The 25,601-nt window shown below is 42.8% G+C and overlaps 1 long non-coding RNA gene across 1 annotated transcript; it reads right to left on the bottom strand.

Annotated features, from left to right (window-relative positions):
- Positions 1-3,078: 3,078 nt before the first annotated feature.
- Positions 3,079-24,856, bottom strand: LOC135278406 (uncharacterized). The gene is made up of 5 exons (XR_010345919.1): positions 24,618-24,856; positions 22,774-22,852; positions 15,006-15,224; positions 10,629-10,673; positions 3,079-3,505 (listed from the first exon to the last, which is right to left on the bottom strand). It is a non-coding gene; the product is annotated as an uncharacterized LOC135278406 (long non-coding RNA).
- Between the last annotated feature and the right edge of the window lie 745 nt (positions 24,857-25,601).

Below are 25,601 nucleotides of genomic sequence, written 5' to 3'. Positions count from 1 at the left end.
TTATTGTGAGTTTGTGGTTTATTGTGCTCAGCAATCTGAACCCTACAACCTCCTGCAGGTTAAAATGTGGTAAAAAAAAGAATTTAGCCACTTCAGCACGAAGCTGTGGCTTAGCATCTACTGCCACTTCATTTAAGCGTTTGTTTGCATGCAGAAAATTCTGATTGAAAGGTCATAACTCCTTCCATGAGCTCAGGGAAACATTGTGGGGTTGGATTGGGAGGGACCTCAAAGTCCATCCAGTGCCACCCCTGCCATGGTAGGGACACCTCCCCCTGTCCCAGGCTGCCCCAAACCTCTCCAACCTGGCCATGGACACTTCCAGGGATCCAGGGGCAGCCACAGTTTCTCTGGAACTCCCACTGCAGTCGCTCCCCACCCTCACAGGGAGGAATTCCTTCCTTTTTCTCTCCCAGCCCTGTCCTCTGCCAGTTTGAAGCCATTCCCCTTGTCACTCCATCCCTCATCCAAAGTCCAAGCTGTGAAACACCAATGCTGGGAGCCTCCCTGGCTGAATCCTGTCGGGATCCACTGCTCCTGAGCTTGGAGGAGCTAATCCTTGAATATTATCCAGCTTTCCTCCCTGCAGGCCTTTGTCCCAGGCCGCTGAACCAAGCAGATCAGTTTATCAGCTGAGTTATTATCAAAAGCAATAAGCAATGCTGTTTGCACTGTAAATAAAAGGGGAAAAGCAGCAGATAACAAAATCTCCTGCTTGAAGATAAGAGAAAACTGAATTACAATTGTTCCTGCACAGACCTAATCCTCTCAGGGCTAATGAAGCCCCAGCCCTTCCATGCCCCTGCAGGAACAGCCCAAAAGTGCCAAAATCCAGCAGAGATTCCCATGCCTGGAGCTCACCCATGCAGGCAGAGGTTCAGGACATCATGGCACAAGCATTTAACAGCACATTTTCCCATTATCTGTTGCTTTTTGTGTCTTTTTTTTTCCATAAAATTCACATTTAAACTTCAGCCCTCAGCTGCTTTTCCCTGAGGGGTGACCAGGAATCAGCAGCCTCGTGAAGGGAACCTGTTCCCTGGGAAATCAGCATATTCTCTGAGGGGGAAAGTGGATGAAAAAAAATAAATCCTCTCATGAGCTGGCAAAGAAAATCCTTGTTCTTCCTCATACATTGCAGTCCTTGTTCAGTCTCTCCTGGATGAAAAGTTAAACTCGACCTTTGTGTTCCTGCCAAGGTCGGCGAGTGCTGCTCCTGCAGCTCAGACTTGCCTGGGGCCTGCTTTACCTCACACAGCAAAAAGTGTCATATAAAGAGACTCAAAACTTCAAGAAAAGGAGGACAAATTGAAAAGTTTGGGCCAGTTCTCCATAATTTTCATTTTTCCCTGCTCTTCCATCCATCTGGAGGGAATCCTTTGTTTGCAATGGTGGAAATGTGGGTTTGGAGAGGCTTGGGAGATGTTTCCCAAGGATTCTGCTCCAAACCAGCCCTGTCCTCCATCACCCTCCAGAATTGTTCCCTCTGGATGCATTAACCTCATTATTTTTTGTCCAAAACACAGAAAATTGGGTTACATCCCACTCTCCAAAGCAGTTTCCAATGGGTTACATCAGCCAGTCCATGCCAGAGTTTAAAAGTCAATTTCTGTAGCCAAAGCAGGACACAAAAACATTCCCATGCTGAGCTGCACGCAGGAAAAACACAGCCCAAGGAACTTTAATAAAGAGCTGTGCTCCAAAACCATCATTTTTATATTTAACTAGGGCTTCATAATGTCATTAAAAATTTAGGTCAAGCACACGATGTCCAAAGGTTCTCAAGGAACATGAGGATAAAATTATCTGCCAGGAATTGATGCCCACTGTTGGGCAGCAGCAGGTAGCAGCTAATTGAAAAGTGCCTTATCTCTAATTATTCTGCCTCATCCTCCTTAGCAGCCCCATTAGAGTGAATACACAAGAAACAGCCTTAAATACTCTCGAGCCTGATGTAAAAAAGAATATTTGGGAATGGTGATACTCTCATTTTAATCCATGTTTTCCAGAGGCTGCTCTGCAAAGCCCTTTTTTTAGGCTGTATCCCTGATGTTTTCTGAGGCAGGCCTGCACATTCCACGCTGTTGCTCCCACAAATATAAAATTTAGTTTCACTTTAGCTTGGTTTGTTGTGGGGGTTTTTTTTGCCTCTACTTTTTCTGAGTTAGAGCATTTCTATATTCCCTGCAAATAAAAATGGGTTTATGGCTGGAGGTGTTGCAGCTCATTGCAGTAATTCCAAGATGCTCCACGGCCTCTAAGAGTGCACAACCCTTCTCAGCCTTCCCGTGAATTCCTCTGGAGATTCCCGAGGCTGTTCTGGTCCAGCAGCAGCAGATGGCCCTTGGCTACAGGAATGATTCCAACCCAGAACTTCCCATTTCATCATTGCAAAGTCAGGCCTAAGGAATTGCTTTTTTTCCTCATTAGGAAGAGCTGCAACTCCTTCTTAACCCCTCTTCTCATCCCAAACCCATCATTTCACTTCATTCCAGCAGCTCCTTTCTTTCCCAGTTCTGTTTCCAGATGAAATGCCCACAAAAACCAGCAGCATTTTAGTGTTCCTGTGGCTTTTCCCTGCTGGGGACAGCTGGTGGCAGCTCCCCATGGCACTTGCCACACATGATCATGGAATTCCAGACTGGTTTGGGTTGGGAGGGACTTTAGGGATGATCCAGTGGCACCCCCAGCTATGGGGACACCTTCCACTACCCCAGAGTGCTCCAAGTCCTGTCCAACCTGGCCTTGGACACTTCCAGAGATCCAGGGGCAGCCCCAAGAGGTGTGAGAGGATGTGGGGCATCAATGAGGACAATTCCCAATGAGCAGCACACAGAGCCCTTCACCCAGCAAAGCCTCCAGATAAAATTCCCAACAATTCCAGGCTGCACAGCTTTTTCTGGAAAAGGAGAAAAAAAACCCCAAATCACCAAAGATCAGCTCAAAAACCACCCCCAAGGCAGATCTGCTTTCCCCCACAGCATTTATGGGAATATTATACCTCATCCCATGAGCTGGAGAGAAAAAACTGCTTTAATTACACAGAGCACATCCCTGCTTCCTCCAGCATCCCTCAGACCTGTCCTCCAGGCAGGGCTTTCCCAGGAATTCCCCCCGAGCCCTGCCATGCTCCTCTGCCCTGTTTGGTGCCAGCTCTGAGTCTCCAGAGGCACTTCCCTGGTGCTGCAGCAAAGGCAGAGAGATCTGCCCTCCCCTGCTGAGGGACAGCTCCCAGGAGGAGAGAATCCCAACCGAGTCCTCTCCCAGCAAGACAGAATCCCAATGAAATGTGGCTTTTCTTCAGGGGATCAGGTTGAGTGTGACCTTTTCTGGCTGGACCTCAGCAAAAATTACTCTTCTCAGACTACAAAATGAGGGCAAAAATTCCCAACAAACGTGGTCACTTGCAGAGGGAAGATAAGAACTGAAAATAAATATTTGTGTCCCAAATTCCTTTTTGTCGCAGCCATGTGGCCTGGGGGTCTTCCGTCCTTGGGAATTCCACCTGGAATAAATAAAATAAAACAAATTTTTATTTTATTTTTCCAGCAGAAATAAGCAGTTTTTTCCAGTATATCCGCCTATCTATAAGTGTTTATCAGGATCTCTGTTGATTCATATCCTGATATGGATTCAGAGCTGAGGATAAAACAGCCCCAGCCATTTAAAGAGAGATTATTCTGAAATTAAAACCCCACTTTAATACAGGGATCATTCTCCCAGCTCTGCCCTAACAAAACTTTGTGGCAGTGACAGAGAGGGAAAACTTGGAGGCTGGAAAACAAGATCATGGAACGATGCTGAGTTAGCAAGAGCATAAAGCAAAGCACGATAACTGATTTTCCAATTGCATTTAATTTGGGGAGTTTAAGACTTAAATAAAGAGAAAATCGTGGAAACTTCTTGGAGCCAGAAGCCATTAGCAGACTCTAACTCTATATTAGTTTAAAAGGATTCTGTCAAATGCATTTTGAGCCTTCTAAATTTTTTTTCCATGTAATTAATGTCCCTGCAACATTAGTTCCAGTGTCTTTGAAGCTGGAAAATGGTGTTTGCTTCCTTCTCTTCCCTGACATGCACCTCCCCTCACAGCTCCTGTGGAGACTCATTCCAGCTCTAGTTTGATTTATTTATTTGACCCCAATGATATTCCTGATTTGTGTTTGCCCACAGATCTGTGGGATGTAAAGCACCCTCTCCTGGGTTTGGGACACTGACAAACTCATTTGGTGCCATTTAAAAATGTGAAACAACATTTTGGGGTTCTGCTTGGGCCAAATCTCTTTTAGAACTGTTGGGAAAATTATTAATACTGACAAATTTCATTATATAAAAACTTTGGATTGATTGATTGATTGATTGATCCTTATTTTCCTCTAATTAAGCTGATCAACACTGGAGTTCGTGGGATACAGAGAATTAAGGAGCAGTTTCAGATGCCTGGTTTCCATAACTCCCAGGCAAAATTCCTTCATCTGGGGAAATCCTGATTCATAAAATCCAGAAAAACCTGCTGAAATTCCTGATGCACTCAGATGTGTCCATGCAGCAAACCCAGTTACTTTTCCAGAGTTAAGGACCAAGCTTGGAAGTTAAACCTGGATGTAAATAAGTTTTGCAGTAATTAGCATTCCAAATGTTCTGTGGCAATTCTGCCTGGAACATTGTGTTATCAGTCTCCTGCTTTTAACATGGCTTTGGGGGAAAATAAACACCTCCAAAATGTGGAGACTAAGCTTAAATTCCTTATTTTTGCCGTGGATTTGGAGGTCCCTTCAGTACAGGATTTTGCTGCCTCCGTGAGACAAGTGCAAAATTGTGTTAACAGAAGTTTTCCTTTCCTGAGCATCTTCCCATCAGGGATATTTCAGTTCTTGTTCCACACTGGGACTCTCTGGGATCAGTGTAAATTCCAGCTGCCAGGAAACACAAGAATAACTTGTGTTTACATCACCAAACTGAATTATTCAGACAGCAAAACAACCTGGAAAAGCCATGAAAAGCAGAAATTCCTTGGTGCCCCGGGTGTGCTGCTCCCTTTGGAAGGAGATGGGCCCAGTTAGATTATCCAAAGATCAAGAATGATCCAGGAAAATTATAATCTCATTTAGATTTCTGATGCTTTTATTGTACTTAAAGAATCAAAAAAATGCTGTGCCCTAAGTTAGCCCAATTTATCTGCCATGGATTTCACTTAATTTATTTTATATCATCAATTCATACAGAAATGTCTCTCAAGCAAAATTGCTTTGAATAATTTTAAACCTCTTGATTTTTCTTGTAATCGTTTACTAACCACAGTTTTTTTGATTTTTAAAGCCCTCTCAATTAGAGCTTGCTTTTTGTGAAATACTTGCAATATTTTTAAAGATCTTATAGAACCAGCCCCACTGCAGTGACTTTTTCCATCCAGGCAGGAACCACTGGGCTCCAGATGGGCTCTGACCTAAATCCTTCAGTGGTCAAACTCCCAGGGCTTCTTCTGAGCCCTTCTCAAAGTCCCTCTGTAAACACTGGCGCTTTAAGGAGCATTTTAAGGGACATTTTCCACAGGGTCACCAGTGGCCTGAGCCTTTGCTTTAAGCCAGAACTTGGCATGTGAGATATCTTCAGCAGAGAATATTTTTTCCCCAGCGAAATTCCGACTGCCTCCTTCCCCTGGTGTCCAAAATTGATGTTGGCAGTTCTGTGCTCTGAGTAAGAAGCAGAGTTTATCAGTTTAAGTGACTTCAAAAAGCTGGGATGAGCATCTTTGATAACACACAAAAATTACCAGGCTGCTCAGCACTGACAGGCTCAAATTTGCAGCCACGCAGAGAAAATTCTCAGCTCTTCTTGTTCATATTTTATTCCTCCCTGAGCCTGGAGCCTCCTAAACCTTTCCTTCAATTCCTACTCCACCTAAGAGCAACAATTCCCACAACACATTCCAGGTCCTGCAGGGATTTGCAAGGAATAAAAGCCCCAAACAGCCAACCCTGAGCTGGTTCTGGTGTCAAAGCCAAGGAGCAGCTCCAAAGATAAAAATCCCAAAACTAATAAAATAAATCATCAAATAAATATTAAAAATAAATAATTAGATTTTGTAAATAATAGATCATCTAATATTATATATTATACATTATATCTTATATATTGTATATCATATATTATATATTAGTTATAATATACTATATATATATTTATAAAATAAAATAAAATAAAATAAAATAAAATAAAATAAAATAAAATAAAATAAAATAAAATAAAATAAAATAAAATAAAATAGCAGATTTTTGGCAGAGAAGGCACCAAGTCCCACCTGTATCTGAGGGAAAGATCTGCTCCCAAGCATTTAAATTACCTTAATGATAATCTCAATGCAAATTCGCTGCTGCTGAGCTGTTGTACACCAGGCAGCAAAGACTCATTTGTTTAAAACTAATCTGCAGTTTCTTTCTGAAAGTTCCTAAGTTGTTGGGCTGGTAAATCTTCAAATGAAAATAAAAATTCAGTAAAATTCAGCTGCATCAGCCCATGTGGGCTGTTGAGAGCCTGGCAACTCCAGGGCATCTCAAGCCTGAGCGTGCTTAAAAGAAGTGACTGGAAAAGTTGGAAGAAAATAAACAATTTTTTAAAAAACAGCTGTTTTGTCATTTTTTTTTTCAGTCTTGGGTAAACACAGAAGGTGCCAAACACAGCAGATTGCAAATACCCAAAGCTTGGCTTTTTCTGCACCATTGCCACCCAAGCTGATCAGGGGAAAGAATTAATAATTAAGGGTAATTATCTGAGTGGACACTTTTTAATATGCTGAACTCAGGCTTGTGTTGGTTATGGGAAGGGGAGGAAAGAGGCAAGGGAATTCTGGAAATGCCAACCTCATCACCTGGAATTATTTTAAGTGGTATTTCATCTTACCTCTCATGACCACCACGTTCTTCTTCTCCATATCCCCTTTGCCTCGAGTGCCAGAGGTGACAGGAATGGGAAAAACCCTTCCTAATTCAAGGATCAAATTGTGCTGGAATTACACCACCCTGCTTCTTTCCTTCCTCTACCTAGAGGGAGTTTGCTAAGGAAAAGCTCAGCAAAGGAATGACAAAGCTGTTAAAATACAATTTTGATTTATGATCTTTATACTGAAAAAAAATTCCTCTTTCCAACTTAGCTGTTAAAAAATATGGGCTGGGAAAGGTTGATTGGAATTTGACAGCTGGAATAGAGAAATATCTCAGGATGAGCCAGGGAGGATCAAGGAGTGTTTAGTGGAGGGTTTCTCACAAACTCTCAGCACCATGGAATTATGGACTTATTTAGGTTGGAAAAGCCCTCTAAGATCATCAAATCCAACCATTAACCAGCACTGCCAAGGCCACCTCTGACCCACGTCCCCAAGTGCCACATGCACAGGCTGTTCAGTCCTTCCAGGGATGGGGACTCCACTCCTGTCAGGCCTGGACACCCCTTTCCACAAGAATTTTTCCTTATTTTCCAGCCTGAGGCCGTTCCCTCTCCTCCTGTCCCTGTTCCCTGGGATAAGATCCCAAATCCCCCCGGCTGTCCCCTCCTGTCAGGAGCTGTGCAGAGCCACAAGGTCCCCCCTGATCCCCCTTTTCTCCAGGCTGAGCCCCTTCCCAGCTCCCTCAGGATTCTCCAGCCCCTTTCCCAACCCCAATCCCTTCCCTGGACACGCTCCAGCCCCTCCATGTCCTTGTGAGGGACCCAGAAGTGCCCCAGGGCTGGGGGAGCCTCAGCAGTGCCAGCACATCCACTAATTCCTGACAGAGATTCCTAATTCCTGACAGAGATCTCTGATTCCTGACACAGATCCCTCATTCCTAACACAAATCCCTCATTCCTCTCACAGATCCCTCATTCCTCTCACAGATCCCTCATTCCTGACACTATTCTTCTCACCAGGTTTTTCAGAGCTGCTGTAACTTCGTGGCTGTCACTGCCAAAATCCCAAATTCCCCTTTGCCTGAATTCCCCCCAGCTTCAGCAGCGCCCATGACTTTGCCACTGCCTCTCAGGCCTCGCTTTCCTCATCCTGAGCCACAAAACCCCACGAAAATACCCGAGTGAAAATTTGTGTGCTCCTGGCCCTGCAGCTTTTTGGGCAAATCTTTACCTTTGTGGGCAAATCTTTCTGTGCACTCCTAAAACATGGATGGGATGTGGGAATGTTTGAGAGCTCAGCCCTGACAAAACCCTTTCCACCCATCACGTGCTGCCTAAGTCCCTTCTCTGCCTTCTCTCACTTTCCTGACAATTTTTCTCTTCATCTTTGTTCCCAATCAATTTAAATGTGACACTTCTGTCTCTTGCCCAGAAGCTTGGATTTTGCTGTCTGTTAAAGGGTTTGTACATATCAAAATAAAGTCAATTATTATTTCTAAAGTACCTTTAAACATGTAAAGTACAATCAAAATTATTATATTGCTACAAGTCACAAAACCCAGATTCAATTTAACTTACTTGCATATGTCATTTAAACTTTCTATTAAATAATAAATCTTTTAAATAAAGGGGAAAAGCGAGAACTGAAGGAAAAACAACTTCTGCTCTTGTTGCCGTCCTGCTTTGTTTCCTGCACGGAGAATTTCCAATATCCAAGCAATAACTCCAGACCAAATGGGACCAGTGGGGTCACCAATCCTCTTTAAGAGGCACCTTTCCCCAGGAGGGGGCAGCAGGTTTTTATTCCTGCGTCTCTGCCTAAACGTTGGATAAATGATGTGCTAAAAGCAGATGGTAAAACTCTTCCTAGATATGGCTGGGAAAATTGGACTTGCTCAGAGTAGTCCCAGGGGCCTTTTCTCAGAGCGTTCCTGTACAAGGAGAAACAATTATTTTCCTTTTGGCTGCTGTTGTGTCCTGCTGAGGGAATGCTGCACTGGAATGATGAACTCTGTCAAGGGTGAAATGAGGGCTCTGCTGTTTCATATCCTCAGTGCTGAAGAGTTTGGGCTCCCACCGACCTGGCAGGACTTTTCTGGCTGCAATCACAGCCTGGGCTCCAGTTTTGCTCAAAGTGGTGTTTTCTGAGGGGGACCAGGGCAAGGAGCTGCTGGGGGTGAGGCCTTCAAGGTGGGGTGTCGAGTACATCGCTGTGATGAAGCCTTAGTTTGGATTTTGTATTTTCCAGGTTCTGTGCTGCATTGTAACAGTACATGTATAACTGTGAACTCCACACGCAGTGCCAGCAGCTCTCCTCTCAGCTCAGGCACAGAACAATCCTTTTCCAGCCCAGAACCAAGGACACCCCAAAGTGCAAACAGCAGGGGATGGAGGAGAGCAACCTGGGAGGGTGGGACTGCAGAACCTGGGGCTGGGATTGGGCAGTGAACCCAACAGGGAAACGGACCAAAACTTATAAAAGGGTGAGAACTTGTGACCCAGGGTCCAGCTTGGACCGAGCTTCAACCAGGCTCTTTGTGCTGCCCAAGGTGTGTCCTGTAAAGGCCTTTGAATAAATCCCTGCTTTATTCTTTAACTCTGTTCCAGGCGGCCTCTTTAGGCATCAGCTTCCCCTCACAATGCATTCCCTACTCTTTATCAATAAATTGTTTTTTCTGGAGCTAAGTTATGAACCCTCAGGCCCCACTAACTGAGTTCAGCACCACATCTGCCCAACCCACCCATGGATTTGCCCATCAATTTTCCAGTAACAATCTTGTGTTCTCAACATGCACGGGATGGAGGAAAGACCCAAAAAAACACAGCATCCACCTCCCAAAAACAACTCACTCAGCTTCCTGGGAATGAGCAAAATAAGGCTGGCATCCCTAAAAACCTGCTTAAGCTTTTGTCAGGCTTCCATGATCTCGACTGCCAGGAAAACAAATCCTTTCTGAGCTCGTAGCCCTCAGTTACCATCTCAGTGATTTAATTAAAAAGGAAAAGTTTCCTCCTACAGCCAGCAGGCACCTGGAAGTATTGGACAGTTGGAAAGAAGAGCAAAATAGCTCAGGGATATTGTTAAAAACATCTGGGTATGAAAAAATCTTCATAATTTAACAAGTTGTGCTGACCAAATGCTGAATTTTAAACTAGGCCCAAACCAGAAATTAATTTCCTTGAATTTAACCTGGGCTTCAGAGGCTGCAATCCTCACCTCCAAAACAGCATTTTCAGCATCCCTGTCTGCAAAATATGCATTATTCTTAGGAGAAACAGCCCATCCCTGTGGTTCCAAAGCCAGGATTTTGGGCTCACCCAACTCAAACTCCCCAGACTTATCAGGAGCAAACAGAACCACCTGGAGCCTCTCACAAAGGTAAACAAAATCCAACATTATATCCCAGAGCTTTTGTCCTTCTCACTGCACCAGGGGGGGGAAATGGAGTTGACAGCTCTGCTGGAGAATTCCAGAGAAATGTCCAGAGCCAAATTCCAGCGGGAGAGCCCTCCCTGAGCCTCTCCCCTGCTCCTTCGTCAAACAGGGACCTCTTCTTCTCACCCAAATGGGAAATAAAGGGCACAGCTCCAGCTGGGATCCAGCTGAAGGAACAAACATTTGTTTTCTCTGGAGCTGGGGAAGTTGTCTTTGTGTTGGGGTGAATTCAGAACACAAATTAAGCCTGGAGTACACTCATTGCTCTTCATGAATGCTCAAAAAACACAGAAGAAAATCTGCTTTTTACCTTTGGTAGCAACAGCCTCGTTTCACCAGTGATTTCTCCAAAAGCCTAAAGGAAAGAGATTTTCATGGATTCAGGAAAGAGACGTTGGAAACTGCTCCATCCCTGAATTCATCCATTTCTTTTGAACCCCAAATGCTAATAACAAATCATCGTTATTTAGATTTGTGGGTAATTTTTTCTAGAAAGGAAGGCTTCACTGGAAGCCTTCCAGCTCCAGAGCACATTCCTTAAGGCAAATGGAAGCAAAAATATTTCTCTCAAACAGAGCTTTTACAAAGAAGTTTTTTTTTTTGGTAAAACATCATTTTCTTAAGCATCAGCACACAAGTTTTTCTCACAGTCATTTTGCACCTTTTTAACTTACAGCACTTTTAGAGAATTCATTTCTATTTTCACCTTGGATGTCCCAAGAAGCCTCTTTTTGGCTGGAATGGCTCCTGCTTTTTCTACCCTGAGAAAAATACCTCAAGCTCGATTATTTTTTTAATGTCATTTTTATTCAGCCCTTGACACCGGTGCCAAACCCCAGAACGCTGCAGAATTTTACTTTTAAAGAGGTGTTTTTATCAAGCAGCCATTCTCATCCTCCTGTAATATCTCATTTTCCCAGCAGTTGATTAAAATCCATCCCGTTTCACTGGGATACACCCAGTGACACTCCCCTGCTACAGAGATACACAGAGGAGATAAAAGAAAATAATATATCACTGGCAGTGCTTGGAACATTGGTAAAAGCAGATATTCAGCACCTACTTATCTTTTATGTATACAGATATCTGTGGTGACAAATAGCCTATTATGGTCTGTGATTGACTGAAAATTGGGAGCAGAAGCTGGAAAAGAATCCTGAATAACTCTGAGGAGCAGTTCCTGCTGATATTTCACATCATGCACTCCCAGATTGCCCGCAGGGAAAGGGAAATAGGAAAGAAAACAATTTAGTTTGAGTGTGGCTCCAGCTAAAACTGGAGATGGTTGTGGATTCTTCCAGTAATTAATCCAATTTACAGGATTTGGGTTTGGCACTGGATGAAATTCCAGCATCTCCAGGTATTTCTCCAGCAGGACGAGGAGGCCTTGACCCTACAGGGCTCATCAGAAAAGAGGGTGATGACTGCATCAGAACTCATTAAATAATTAAAAAGTCATAAATACATCAGAGGTTTTTGTCTCTGAGCCCAAGGACACTTGTGCCCAACACCTTCAGTCAAATCCTCACAGCTGGCAGGGAAAAATCCTGGAGCTCCTGTGTTGGTTTTTTCATTTTTATAGAGACAGGGTAACTGAGAGGTGTTTTAAAAGATTTTATTTTATTATCTGTCTCGATGAATAGTGAGACACAAGAGATTTAAAACTTCATGCTATTTCATTTGAAGTTAACTTCTTTCTTGGTTATAATACTTTATAAATGTTTCTCAGCTGAAAAATTCTCTACAAATCCATTTCCCACACTCCTTCTTGGGTTTCTGCTCACTTTCCACTTGGGCAAGTTTCCATTTTATTTTTCAGGGAATACAGCCCTCAGTGGTGTCCCTGGGAGTTTTGTTGTGGACTTCTAAGGATCCAAATGTCACAATTCAGAGACAGCCTGCAGAGAAACTGAAATTTTGGCACCCAAAATCCATTTTGGTGCAAATCCCAAACAGGCTGTGGTTGTACTGTGTGTACTGGAATGTTTTACAGCAAATTTCCAGCAGCTGCTGTCCCAAATCTATCAGAGCTGGGTACCAAAATTCCCAGATAGATCTGGTGAATTAAGCAAGGATTCTGCAGCCATACAAATTAGCAAACCTTTTACAAAAGTGACTTTTGTCCTAATTACTTTCCACCTTCCCATCCCTAGACTCAAAGCTATAAACTCCTCTCCTCAGACAGATAAATCCATAATTATCCAATGGCGATTTCTTTGCCTTGGTTTTTTGTGAGCATCAGCTGCCAGAGAGGAGCTGCTGCTCCCATCCTGCTGATCTCACCCAAAATCACTGCTCCTGCTTCCCCAGCAGATCATCACTCTTTTCATCCTCTTCCTTCATTCCTCCCAATCCATCACTGACTCAGGAGAGCTCCTGGAATGTTTGGGATCCATCATTTACATGAGCGAGAAATTCAGATTTAAGCTCCCTTCATAATTCTTCACCCATCAAGCCATCAATCTCTCTAGTCCTTTCATCATTTTTGTTGCTCTGCTGGGAATGCCCTCCTGCTTTTCCCAAATTTTTCCAGACTGGAGTGCTCAGCTGAGAATGCAGCACTTCACCTGCCCTCCCACAGGAGCTCAGTGCACAAACTCCTCCTCTTTTACCAAGTATCCAAAATCAGAATTGTTTTATTTGCCACTTTTTTTTTGTTCAAATTCCTGCTCCTAAACTTTGAAAATCACTGAATCAGCTTTGCAGATGTTTTGGGGTTATTTTCTTCTCAATTCATTTCTAATTTTTTTTTTCTTGCAGGGAGTTCAAGTTTTGAAAAAAGCTGGAAACACCAAACTTCATTGAATTGGCTGCATTTTGTCTCAAAAAAAAAAAAAAAAGACAAAAGCAATTTGATTGCTATACAGACAACAAAAATCATTATTTGCTTTCTGATTCCTGTTGAATATTTTTGCTCGGCTCCTTGAATTTCTCATTTCACCAAAACAAATGCTCCAAGGACTCCTCGTTCAGGCTGTGACTGGATCCAAAGCACTTTTCTCATGGACACAAACTGATTTAGGCTCATCTGAAGCTTTAAAAAGCACTTTTGGGGGGAAGCTCTGGAGCTCCCTTCTGTCTTCCTGATGCTCCTGAGTCTTTCCTCTTTCCAGGCCCGGGGTTTTCCATGGGAACACTGAATTTTGAGGTGAAAAGTCACCTTTAAAAGGCTCACAGGGGAGGTCAGGAGCAGCTTAGATGCTTTTCAAGCTGAATAAACACCAACAACCTCTAGAAACCCAACTTTCCCCAGCATGGGGTGGAGTTCCTGAAGCAACACTTTGAACCCTGCACTCACTTCGAGCTGTTAAAAATCACCTCATCCCTTCCACTCAATAATTTTCTGATTTATTACAGAAAGGTGAGAGGTCCTCCCTGCCCTCACCAATTACCTGAGCCCTGGGTGCTCTCTGATGTGTCTTTGCATGAATAACTTTGTTTTCAGACTTCCTCGTCCTTCTCTAACTTGAATTATTTGTCAAACAAGAGCAATTTTCCCCTCGCAGAAGGCAGCTAATTAGCGTGGCAGGCTGTCACTTTGTCACACCGTGGTGACAAACAATGCAGGAGATTAAAGAGTTGCTAATTGGCTGATACTTTTAGTAGCAATTTCAGCCTGTTAATGCAGCAAGAAAACATCGAAAAGTTGTTTTGATCAGGCTACGGAAAAAAAATACAACAAAATCAGCTTTTTCAAGAGGAAGAGTGTTGTCCCACAGGAGAAATCCCAAAGGCAGGAAGCCCTTCCAATATGGGATTAAGGAAAATTATTGCTGTGTGTGTTGTAGGAATGTTCTGCCAGAAGAAAGTTTGTTATAAATTACTCTTGGATTGAGGGCCTTTATTAAAGACCTGCATTTCCAGATCACAGAGTGCTTTCTAAATGGACATTCAGCAATACAGACTAGAGGGATTTGGGGATTTTTTGGGTGGGTTTTTTGCATGTTAAAAGGATTGTGGCAGAATAATTTAGGTTGAAAGGGACCTTAAAAATAATTTTATTCCAGCCCTGCCATGGGCAGTGACACCTTCGTCTCAGGTTGCTCCCAGCCCCAATGTCCAAACTGGCCTTGGAAACTGCCAGGGATCCAGGGGCAGCCACAGCTGCTGTGGGAATTCCATCCCAGCCCCTCCCCACCCTCACAGGGAGGAATTTCTCCCATATTATCCTAAATTTCCTTTCTGCCACTTTGAAGCCTTTCCTCCTTGTCCTGTCTCTCCAGTTCCTCTCCGTCTTCCTCAGAATTTCCTTCAGGAACCACTCTAACACGAAACTCTGACCAAAAAAATGTTCAGATTGACCCAAAATAATTCTAAACTTCTCCACAGCCACTGAGGATGAGTTAGGAAAGCCTGAGACAGGCTAAAACGGCCTTTCAGTTACCAACAATTAAGCAGCACATGACAAGATAATCAGGCTAATTAACAACATTTAGACAAAGGCAGGGTTATAAAAACCAGCAGCATTAATTTGGTGGCTCTTGGTGAAGGCAGAGATTGCAGTGGGGGGGAGCAGTGAGGTCAGTGCTCAGTGTTCATCCCCACACTGCCAGACCCCGGAGGAAAATCAAACTTGAACAGCTCAAAACACATCAGAGAATTGTTCTGAAACACCCCATAGCACTCCCTTCTTCTGGGGAGGAAAACCAGGGAGACAGAAACATTTAGAAATATAAACAATACTCACAGTTTCGGGAATATTGGGATGCAAAAGCCTGGATGAGCTTCAATCCTGTTTTTCATTGCCAAGGCCTTGCTAAATCTTCATATTTATTAAGAAATCCTGGGATGGAGCTGGTGAATAACCCCACTTGGGAAGATGCTGTCTCCTACCCTGTCCTGATCAGCTCAATGAGCCAGAGCTGCTCTTTCACTTCAGCTGCTCTCACCTGGAAGTTCCTGGTTCCTGCAAGGAAAACAGGGAAAGGAAATAAACCATGAAAGGAAAAAAAGCACCTCCATGATAAACAATACAGAGGCTGAGGCAGCCTTCCCAAAAGGCAAAAATTCGAAATTTTTTAGATATCCTAAAGGACTCAGGTAGGGATCCACCATCCTCTGGAGAGTATCTTTAAATAGGAAAACATCCTGGCAAAAATGGGCAAGTGTGGATGTCAAACCTAATGAAAAATCCCAAAAATACCAGTTAGTGCTGGGGAGCAGAGCTGGGAGCTCATTTTCATCAACAGAATGATTGAAAGGCAAATAAAGACCCACAGGAAGTAATGGAAGTTTCTTTCCTGGCTTTCTGCTCCAGGTTCTCCCCTTCAGGAGCTGAGCACTCCACAATAAAAGAAGAGGGAATTTGGCAATGTGGCAGATCCAGGGCCCCATCTGGCTCAGCCATTCCCTGGATAATCAGCAAGGACAGGACACTTTGTCCAGAAAAAAGAAGAAATTAATGAGGTTTCTGCTGGCAAAGCATTGCTTTTTGGCATCTCCAGCTCAAGACTAGGCCACTGCTGGTTTTATTCCCCCTTCAAAAGCCCAGAACCTTCTCCTGAAGAGATCCAGGGGGGGAAAAAAAAGGAAGTTTATGTGTTTGGGGGGAACCAAATGTTCCCACTCTATATTTATTTTTTCTCTATTTTCCTGATTAAACTCAAAACAACCCCAGACACATCATCGTTACTCATTAAAGGAGGAAAAGAATCCCACAAAAGAATCCCACAGAACAAATTCCAGCTCCAAGAAAGCTCCCCATTTCTTTCCAGCTCCTTCCCAATTTAAGGCACTAATTGAAACCATTCTGCTCTTTGCATCAACAAATGCAGGGTAATTATGTTGTTCCCTCAACCTTGTGCTCACAGATTGCATTGATCTTCATTATATTAATAAGTCAAATGATTCCTTCCTTTCTGCTGGCTGTGGAAGCAGGGAATTACCCAGGAATGGATAAACTGGGATGCTGGGCATTGAATAAATCCCTTTTTTCCCCTCTTGCTTGTTTACCATTAATGGTTGTACTTCATCTGCTGCTTAACGCCATTAGTGCCTGAATGGGGTGATATTAATTCAGGATAATTAAAGATTCTCTAAGGCAAAACCACGGGAATGGCTGCAGAATTCAGACCAAATTCCAGAGGATAAATAATTCCTGCAGGCTGTGGGGCGCAGATTCAAATCTTTGCTCCACATCTTCCAGGGAAGGAAGCCATGGAAATGCAATAAAAGTGATAATTCCTGCTCGAGTGAAGCATCTGGGAATTCTCAAGCATCCCTATTTCTTGCTCAAATACCTGACCTCACCCCATAACCAATCTGTCTGGAAAACAGGAGAATATTTCAGGAAGAACTCGCTGCCTGTATTTAACTCAGTGCCCTCCCGACCTGGGATTCATCACTTTTTACCCTCCTCCATTTCCCAAAAAATTTCCAGGAGAGAGAGACAGAGAGCAGAGAGCTCAAAAATATAACTGTGAAGAAGCAAAGGGGGAAAAAAAAGCATTTAAACTTTGCTCCAGCCTCATGCAACTATTTTAGATGCTGCATGTGCAAGAAACTCTGGACAAAATTGGCTTTTCATTTGTGCTGGGAACTAAATTTGTTTTAAAAATGTAAATGTATCATTTTAAGCAAATTATAAAAGTCACCTGCGAGCCTACAATGTTTTAGAAACACAAGTTCTAACAAAGGAGGAATTAATCCAACAGGATATGAACAAAACATGAACAAAAATCTTGCTTTATTCATAGTTCTATTTCTTTCGTGTTCAAATCTCATTTTTAGGGTGGTTGAATAATCAGGAAAAAAATGGAGAAAAAAAAACTGGTGGTTAAATAACCAGAAAAAAATGTGGGGAAAAAGAACTTACAGAGAACAAAGCAGTTTTTAAAAGTATTCTACCCATGATAATCCAAAGTAATCTGCTGGAAATTCAACCTCATATTAATAGGAAGGAGAAATATGAGAAGAGTGTAAGAGAGCTGCTAATGAGGTTAATTTAGCACAGATTTTAATGACACCAACCCAGCCATCTCAAGCTGTTCTGCTGAGATCTGAGCAGAGTTTAGCTCCCAATACACAACCTAAAGGGTAAAAAATGAGAAATAAAACAAAGTGCCATCTAAAATGACAAACAAGACAATTTCAAGACATATTAAACATTAAATAATGAGTCTTGCAGAATATAAATCCTTCAAGCCCCATTTGAGATCCTCAGGGCTCTGCCAGCCACCCTGGGAATGTCCCTCATGGAGGCAAGTTGGATCAACCCTTGAGACCTTTAATTCTCAGCCATTAATTCTTTCCCAATGCCATTTTTTCCTATACAATAATGAAGTTTGATGTTTTGTTTTGTTTAATATTTCTAAGTAGCTTTACTAGAATAAATCACAGCTTTGTTTTCAGAAGCAGCAAATGAGATCCATTTATTTTCCCCGATTCCACATCAGGTAGGATCAGGCACCTCCCTCTGAGGGGTGGACACAGCCAAACCCATTCTTCTGAATCTATTTCCCTATTTATTTTTTAAGGGAAATTTCAACCTTTTGGTTAACCCCAGCTATCACGCTTTTCTATTTGATTTTTCACATAATTTGTAAGACCTGCTGGAACTGTTGGGTCAAGCCAGCAGCTCTGCAGCCATGGACCTCGAGCATGATTTGTGCTGAATAATTCATTCCCAGAGACTTCTGCCTTTGCATCCCAGCCTGGAAAAGCCTAAGGGAATCTGAAAAAACCTAAAGGAACCTGGAAAAACCTGAAGGAAAAACCTGAAGGAACCCAGAAAAACTTGAAGGAACATGGAAAAGCTTAAAGGAATCTGGAAAAGCCTGAAGGAACCTGGAAAAACATGAAGAAACCTGGAAAAGGCTAAGGGAATCTGGAAAAACTTGAAGGAACCGGAAAAGCCTGAAGGAATCCTGGAAAAGACCTGAAGGAAGCACAAACTCTGCATCTCAGGAGAAAAGGAAGCCAAGAAGGGAATTTATTTCTCTCTACAATCACCTGAAGGGAGGTTGGGGTCAGTTTTTCCCTAGGAATCAGCAATAGGACAAGAGGAAATGACCTCAAGTTCATTGAGAGGTTCCAACCTGGATCTTGGTCCCCCTGCCTGGGAAGGTTTAGGTTGGAAATGATGGAAAATTTCTCCACAGAAAGGATTGTCCAACCCTGGCACAGCTTCCCAGGGCAAGGGTGGAGTCCCCATCCCTGCAGAGATTTGAAAGCCCTCTGGATGTGGCACTTCAGGAATCCCAGAGATCCTTTCCAACCTAAAGATTTCTGTGAATCCAAAAAAAAAAAAAAAACCAAAAAACCCCCCCCCCAAAAAAAAAAAAAAAACAAAAAACAAAAAAACAAAAAACAATTTTCTCTCCCAAATTTCAAGGAAAAATGAGGGTGCTGCATCCCAGTTTGGCTTCCACCAGAGTGCCTGACCTTGCAGGCTACAAAATCCAAAATCCTTGGGAGCATGTGGTAAATAAACTGCTCGAGGCTGCCACGGTGGGGATGGGAGCAGGGATATTCATAGAGCATCAAGCTGTCATTCCCACAAAATGATGTTTTTTTAAACTCGAGGCGCTTCAGAAAGTGCCTTAAAACACAGCAATCTTTCAGACAATTTTCTCATGTTATAACATCCCAAAGGAGAAGGGATGAGGGCTGTGCTGGAGTGCTAAAGGACAAAAAAAAAATAGGGCATTTGGAAACTCTGCAGTGCTGTAATGACCAACGTGACAATTCGTAAAAGCCTGGAAACAAAGGAATAGGAAACAAAGGAATGGGGAATTTAGGAGCTCCATGAATGTTTACTGCATTTCAACCTCCCCATTTAACTCCAAAATGGGATAGAACATTGTGAAGCACTGGTGAAACTGGAGCCTGGCAAGTGGGAATCTTCTTATCAGAGAATCATGGAATGGTTTGGGATGGAAGGGACCTGAAATCCCATCCCGTTCCACCCCTGCCCTGGCAGGGACACCTCCCACTGTCCAAGGCTGCTCCAACCCCAGTGTCCAGCCTGGCCTTGGGCACTGCCAGGGATCCAGGGGCAGCCACAGCTGCTCTGGGAATCCCATTCCAGTCCCTCCCCACCCTCCCTGGAACAATTCCTTCCCAAATCCCATCTAACCCTGCTCTCTGTCCATTTGAAGCCATTCCCTGTGTCCTGTCCATCCATCCCTTCTCCAAAGTCTCTCTCCATGTTTCCTGCAGCTCCTCCAGGCCACCATGAGCTCACCCCAAAGCTTCTCCTCTCCAGGCTGGGCAATCCCAATTTTCCAGCCTTTCCTCCCAGCAGAGCTGCTCCATCCCTCTGTCCATCCTGGTGCCTCCTCTGGAGTCATTCTTCAAACATTTCTGTGAAAAACTCCAAAAAGCCCCATTTTCTCATGGAAACCACGATCCAGCTGGCACCTGCCTGTCCTTACCCTCAGCAGGGCACAGACACTCCCAAACACCTCTGGACACCCCAAATCCCATTTTCCAGGGAGGGAATAAATTCCTATTTAGCCTTAAAATTCTATTCTCCTAATCTCCACCTGATTTATGGGATTATTTCACCTAAAGCTCACCATGCAAATATTTCATTAAACTCCAATGAAGCTGAAAAAGAAGAAGGAAGTGTTGTTCCTATTTCAGCCTCAGTGCCAAATTTCTTGCTTTATTAGTGATTGAAAGTATCAATTTTAATAACACAATTATTGGTGATAAAACTGGGATTTATTATCTGTGGGTAGGACTTCAGCACCACTTTTAAAATTTATGCTTGTGCCTGGAAAATATTCATCATTTCCTAATTAACATGCAGGATATTTAACAAATTTAAGCTTTTCAAGCTAATATTTTATGAAAGAGCAAGAGGAAAGAGTGTCCCACAAAATAGGAATTAATTATTTAATTTTTTTTAATTATGCCATTCATTTTAAGTAAAATAAATCTGGAAGATTCAATGGCAAATCAGAGAATATCCTGGAAAAATCATTTTAATAGAAGATGAAAGAAATTAAAACCATCTTTTAGCATTATTATTTTACACCAATTTACTTGCAGCTTGTGCTAATTACTCCAGTCAGTGCATCAAATAATGCAACGATATTATAAGCAAAATCCTTATAAATATTCCCTTGTTTTAAAATTTTATCGACTCATTTTACCTCTTGTCTCTCCTATAATGATTTTCGCGTTTCTTAATTTAAAATATTTTTAGTCCTTCTTGAAAAAAAAAATAATAATGGTGGTAAAGCAAGGAGATTTCAAGAAAAAAAACCCCAAAATATCCCGAGGGCTGTCTGGTCAGTGCTGCTGCTCCTCTTTATCTCAATGCAGCAAGGAACAAACCCCTGGCACTGTGATTTTCCACACATTTTCTCTGTGTGCTCCTTGCAGCTCAAGCCTCATCCCCTGGCCCGGAGCAATCCTGGCTGTGACTGATACAGGAACATCCAGAATGGGAGGCAAACTCCTGGAAAACGCCAAATATTCCATGGATGAGTATGGGAATAAATCCCACAGACTCCATTTTCTTCATGGTGGGAAAAGGCCATTCTTTATTCACGTTTTTATCCAGTTTTACAGACCTGTGTGTGACTCCCATTGCTCAGCAGCTTTCTTGCCAATCACTTATTGGTCAGTACCAAGTTGTTATTCTGTATTTATTGGTCACTCCAACCCCGGTGTGCACGTGCTGAAAAGTTGTTTGTGAGAGATAGTTTTCATTTTTCTAAGGGTGTAAAAACAGTTTATACAGGTGCAGGTTGTTTTAACCCTGGAATAGATTGTTATGTTAATGAACTGCTCACACCAGGATTGCTTTCACGTGGGAACTTGAAAAATGATGGCTTTGACAAGGCCAGCCGCTGATTCCAGGAGAGCAGCCTTGATTTTATGAAGCCTTTTTTATGATTTTTCTACCTTACTGCAACAGACAAAGATCCCACGGGGTTTGTTTGCTCTGCAAAACCCCTCTGGAGGTGTCCTGAGGGCCTCAAAGGATGTTCTGCTGCATCCAAAACCACTCCCTTCAGGGTTCTCACACCTTTCCCCCTTCTTTTCCTCCCAGAACAGCCCAAATTTAAGGTGAAAATACAGAAACAGTTTGAGCACATAAATGTGCAGAAATTTTTCCAACACTCAAAATCAAAAATTTTAAATTTAAATAATTAACTATTTTGTGGGACATTCTTCTCTTGCTCCTTCATTAAAATTTGGCTTTAAAAGATTAAATTTGTTTCAGATCCTGCATGTTAATTAGAAACTTATGAAGATTGTTCATGGCTTTCCCCCTCTTTTTTAAGAGCTCTTATTGGAACTGACCTCACACATCACTGAACATTAATTCATTTAAAATTTTAGCCATAACAGATGCATTTCCCAAAGTTTGGGGATTAATGGTTTTTATTTTAGTGGATCCAAGCACATAATACAGCTAGGATCAGTTAATCCAGTTGTCTTCCCCTCCAAACTCCAAGGTTTGATATTCCCAAAATATTTTGGGAGATGTGGAATAATTGAGCAGTGAGCTGCACACACAACCACCAACCTCATCCCACCACACTTCCCTTCCCAGAAAACCACAACATCTCCTGGTAGGACTCAGCAAAAGAGCAGAATTTGAGGCTTTTTGGGATATTTACCCCAAATGTTGTTCAAGGAGCTGATCCCTCCAAACTAAAATCCTTTAGTCCAACACAAAAGTTGCCTCAATTATTTTCACCACCCCCATAAAGGCCATTTCCACCTTTGGGGAACTGCTCAGGAAAAGTGGGAGCAGGACATTTTGCACACTGGGAATGTGCCACCTTTTCCAGCTGAAACATCAAGTTGAATTTACCACTCCTATAAACAAAATAATTTCAAATTGGGAATAAAACGTTGCAGCAGAACAAAACAAAACTGGAGCTTGACCCAATTTCACATTCCCTTGGTGAAGTTTAGAGGGTAAAAAACAAAGAAACTTATTTTAAGCTGAAAAAATAACGCAGAAAGTTAATGGGAAACATTTAAATTAAAGTGGAATTAAATGGAAGATTTGGAACTATGCAAAAAAAGCAGCTCAGCTCTTTAGGGTAATGGTGAAACATTGTCCCTCCAGGTGCTCTTAAAGGAATAAAGGCAGTAATGGAGCCATGAATCACCCACTAAAACATCCCAGCTCCAGAGCAGGGAGAGCGGGGATGGAAAAGCAGCCAAATCCCAAAAACTCAATCATGCACTGGCTTTGTATTCATTAAATTTTTAAGGTTTATTTTTTATTAAATTTAGGAGTGGAAAAATTTTGTTAATTTAGAGGTATAACTTTATCAACGACACTACATTAACACATTTTGCTGTCTATTCTGTGCCCCCCAAAAGGCAAAATCCTGAGAGGAAAGGAAAGGGAAAGAGAAGAGAAAGGGAAGGGAAAAGGAAGGGACCATGATAAACATTTGACAGATCTACCAAACTGGGCCCTAAAGACAAATATTCTTCAAAGTTTGACTGAAATCCATTCAGAAGAGAAAAAAACCTACCAGAGCAGGTGCACAAAATCTTTATGGCAAACACAGCCTCGGTTTCTTTGCTGTTCTTTGGAATTCAAAATGTGAAAAGCTGAGTAAGCAGAACAAAAAATAAATAGTTAGTGAAATGCAGGAGGAAATGTGGTCAGCAGATCACTAAAGCAGCATTATTCACCTGGACTTTGACTATTTAGCTCAGTTAAATTCATGATCCATAAAATAGAGAGCAATAAAATCCATTTTTTTGTTGTTGTTGCAGTGTTGAATTAAAGTATCGCTAATGCTTGAGAAAACATTGCTCTCACCCAGCCACTGCTGCGGGTTTTTTAATCAGGAAGCTGAGCAATTGCAGGTTGTTATTTCCCCTTGACAAGTTTCAACCCAAGCCTCTTTCAATGCCCTGGTACCTTAAAGACTCCCGTGAGTGCAGGAGGCCGAGCTCCAGCACCAAGACAGAGCTCCAAACTATTATACAAAGAATTCGCAGGTTTTTAAGCAAAGTTTTTTGGGTTTCAGCCCAAAAATGGGGCTGCAAATGACGAAGGCAATCCCTGCACCATTCCTGCCCTCCAGGACTGGGACGTGGGCACGTCATTCCTGGGGAAACTCCAAGCTGAGCGTGGTGTGTGGGGAGGAGAAGCAGCAGGACGGGGGACCCTGGTGTCCCCCTGTGCTCTCCTGCCCCGTGGCACATGGGCCAGTGGTGGCCTTGGCTGGGCTGATGGTTGGTCTCACTCCCAGAGGGCTTTTCTATCCCAAACCACTCCCTGGCTGCTGCTCCTCAGCCTCTCTGAGCTTGGCTCTGCAGTGAGGTTTGGAATTGTTTTCCAGGCCATTCTGTGCTGACGTTTCTGCTGTTATTTCTCCCATGCTACCCCTTTGTCCAGAAAACTGCTGGAGATTCCCAGTGGGAAATTCCTCAGCTGTGCCACTGGAGCTGCCTCTGGAGCAGCTGGCTGAGAGACCCCAGTGTGGCCAGATGCAGGGCTTGAAACTCTGAGTGGATTTAGGGTGGATATTGGGATGGAATTCCTCCCTGGAGGGTGGGCAGGGGCTGGGCTGGAATTCCCAGAGCAGCTGTGGCTGCCCCTGGATCCCTGGTATTGCCCAAGGCCAGTATGGACAGGGCTTGGAGCAGCCTGGGACAGTGGGAGGTGTCCCTGCCCATGACAGGGGTGGAATAGGATCAGCTTTAAGGTCCCTTCCTGGCCAAAATCATTCTGTGATTCCATGATCCTCTTAACATGTAAAAAACACACCCAAAAAAATCCCTAAATCTCTCTAATCTTCACTGCTCAATGTCCCTTTAAAAGGCAACGATCAGTCTGTGATCTGGAAATGCAGGTCTTTAATAAAGGCCCAATTCCTCCCAATAAATATCCTTTAAATCTGATTTTGGTCTCCTGCCTTTCCATCTCCAAAGCTGCCTCCTGTAGCTCCATTAACCCCTCGGCCTCATTTCTGCATTAACTGGAGTGATTCTCTGAGCTGACTTCAGCCTTTCCTGAGAACCCCCTGTGGAGCCCAAATGGAAGGAAACTCCTTATCCCTGAGAGCTGAATTGCAAATGAGGATGATTTAGGCACAGCCAGGCCATGTGAAGTGGGTTTGAACTACAGGTGTCTGACAAGAGTTCTTTTGCTTTTCCTCCCACAGCTTCAAAGTCAAAATTCATCCATTTTGTCCCCCAGTAAAATTTAACTGACTGCCTCAATCCTGGAGCTTTGGGAAGTGCTCCCATTTGCAGGCTGGGAAAGGTTTCCAAAGCAAATATCTGGAAAAAATATAAATAAAAATCCATTTTTACCCAGCCTCTCCAACAGAACTTTGTTAATAGCAACAATTCCACCATGTACAGGAGCAGTTTGGTGCTGATGAGGTTTTGCTGTTCACTCTCCGTGGTTTTTTATTGGAAATTCCCTCTCTGGAGCCATTCCAGTCCCACGTGGATGTGCTCCTGTGTAAGATGCTCTGGGTGCAGAGGGGTTGGAGCAGAGGCTCTCCAGAGGCCAATTCCAGCTCAAACTCTTCTGTGATTCCATGGAATTGGATTGAACCAGCATTCCTTGCTTCCAGATCCATCAACTGCCAGCCTGGAATGAAATCTTTAAGGTCCCTTTCCCACCCAGACCTGTCTGGGATCCCACAAAAACTCATTATCTCGTTAATAAGATAAACAGGGAATTTTCAGAGCACAGCCACTGCCAAAATATGTTAATTTTATCCCTTAAATTGGAGCTAGATTTAAAAACTTGATGTTTGCCATCAGGATCTTGATGGATTCTACTGGCGGAAGAACTTTGCATCCACCAAATGAGAAACTTTGGTGGCACAGAGGGTTCCATAAATGTTACACTGCTCACTAGCTAGGAACAGTCTGTTGGTGTTAATGCCTACCTGGCCCTTTACTGAAAACCACAGTAAAACAGGCAAAAATATCATTAAAATAAATACTTTCAGAATGAATAAAAATGACTCAGCCACTTCAGAATCCCAATGAGGACAAATGACCTGTAAGTGTCATCTGCTGGCTGATAAAAGCAATTGAGCCAAAGTCAACCGAGCAAAGTGAGATGTAATTTAGTTTTAGTGGTTTTAGCATTCCTAGACTATAACAGCAGCAAGGAAAACACACAAATAAGGCTGACATGTCTCAAAAGCCAAAGAAATTAATTAATGAGTCCTTAAAAGACACCTTGAGATAATTTTTAAAGGATTTCTTATCATTAAATCCACTTAAATGGAAATGTAACAGCAAAGGCATGAAAATGGATAAACTTCAAACTATTTAATCTAGATATCATTTCAAAATTAATCTAAAACTTACCCCAAATGTCTTG

The sequence above is a fragment of the Passer domesticus genome, chromosome 11 (assembly GCF_036417665.1).
Source record: "Passer domesticus isolate bPasDom1 chromosome 11, bPasDom1.hap1, whole genome shotgun sequence".
In the NCBI taxonomy this organism is placed as follows: domain Eukaryota; kingdom Metazoa; phylum Chordata; class Aves; order Passeriformes; family Passeridae; genus Passer; species Passer domesticus.
Note: the sequence above shows the minus strand (reverse complement) of the source record. Positions and strands in the feature narration are given on the sequence as shown.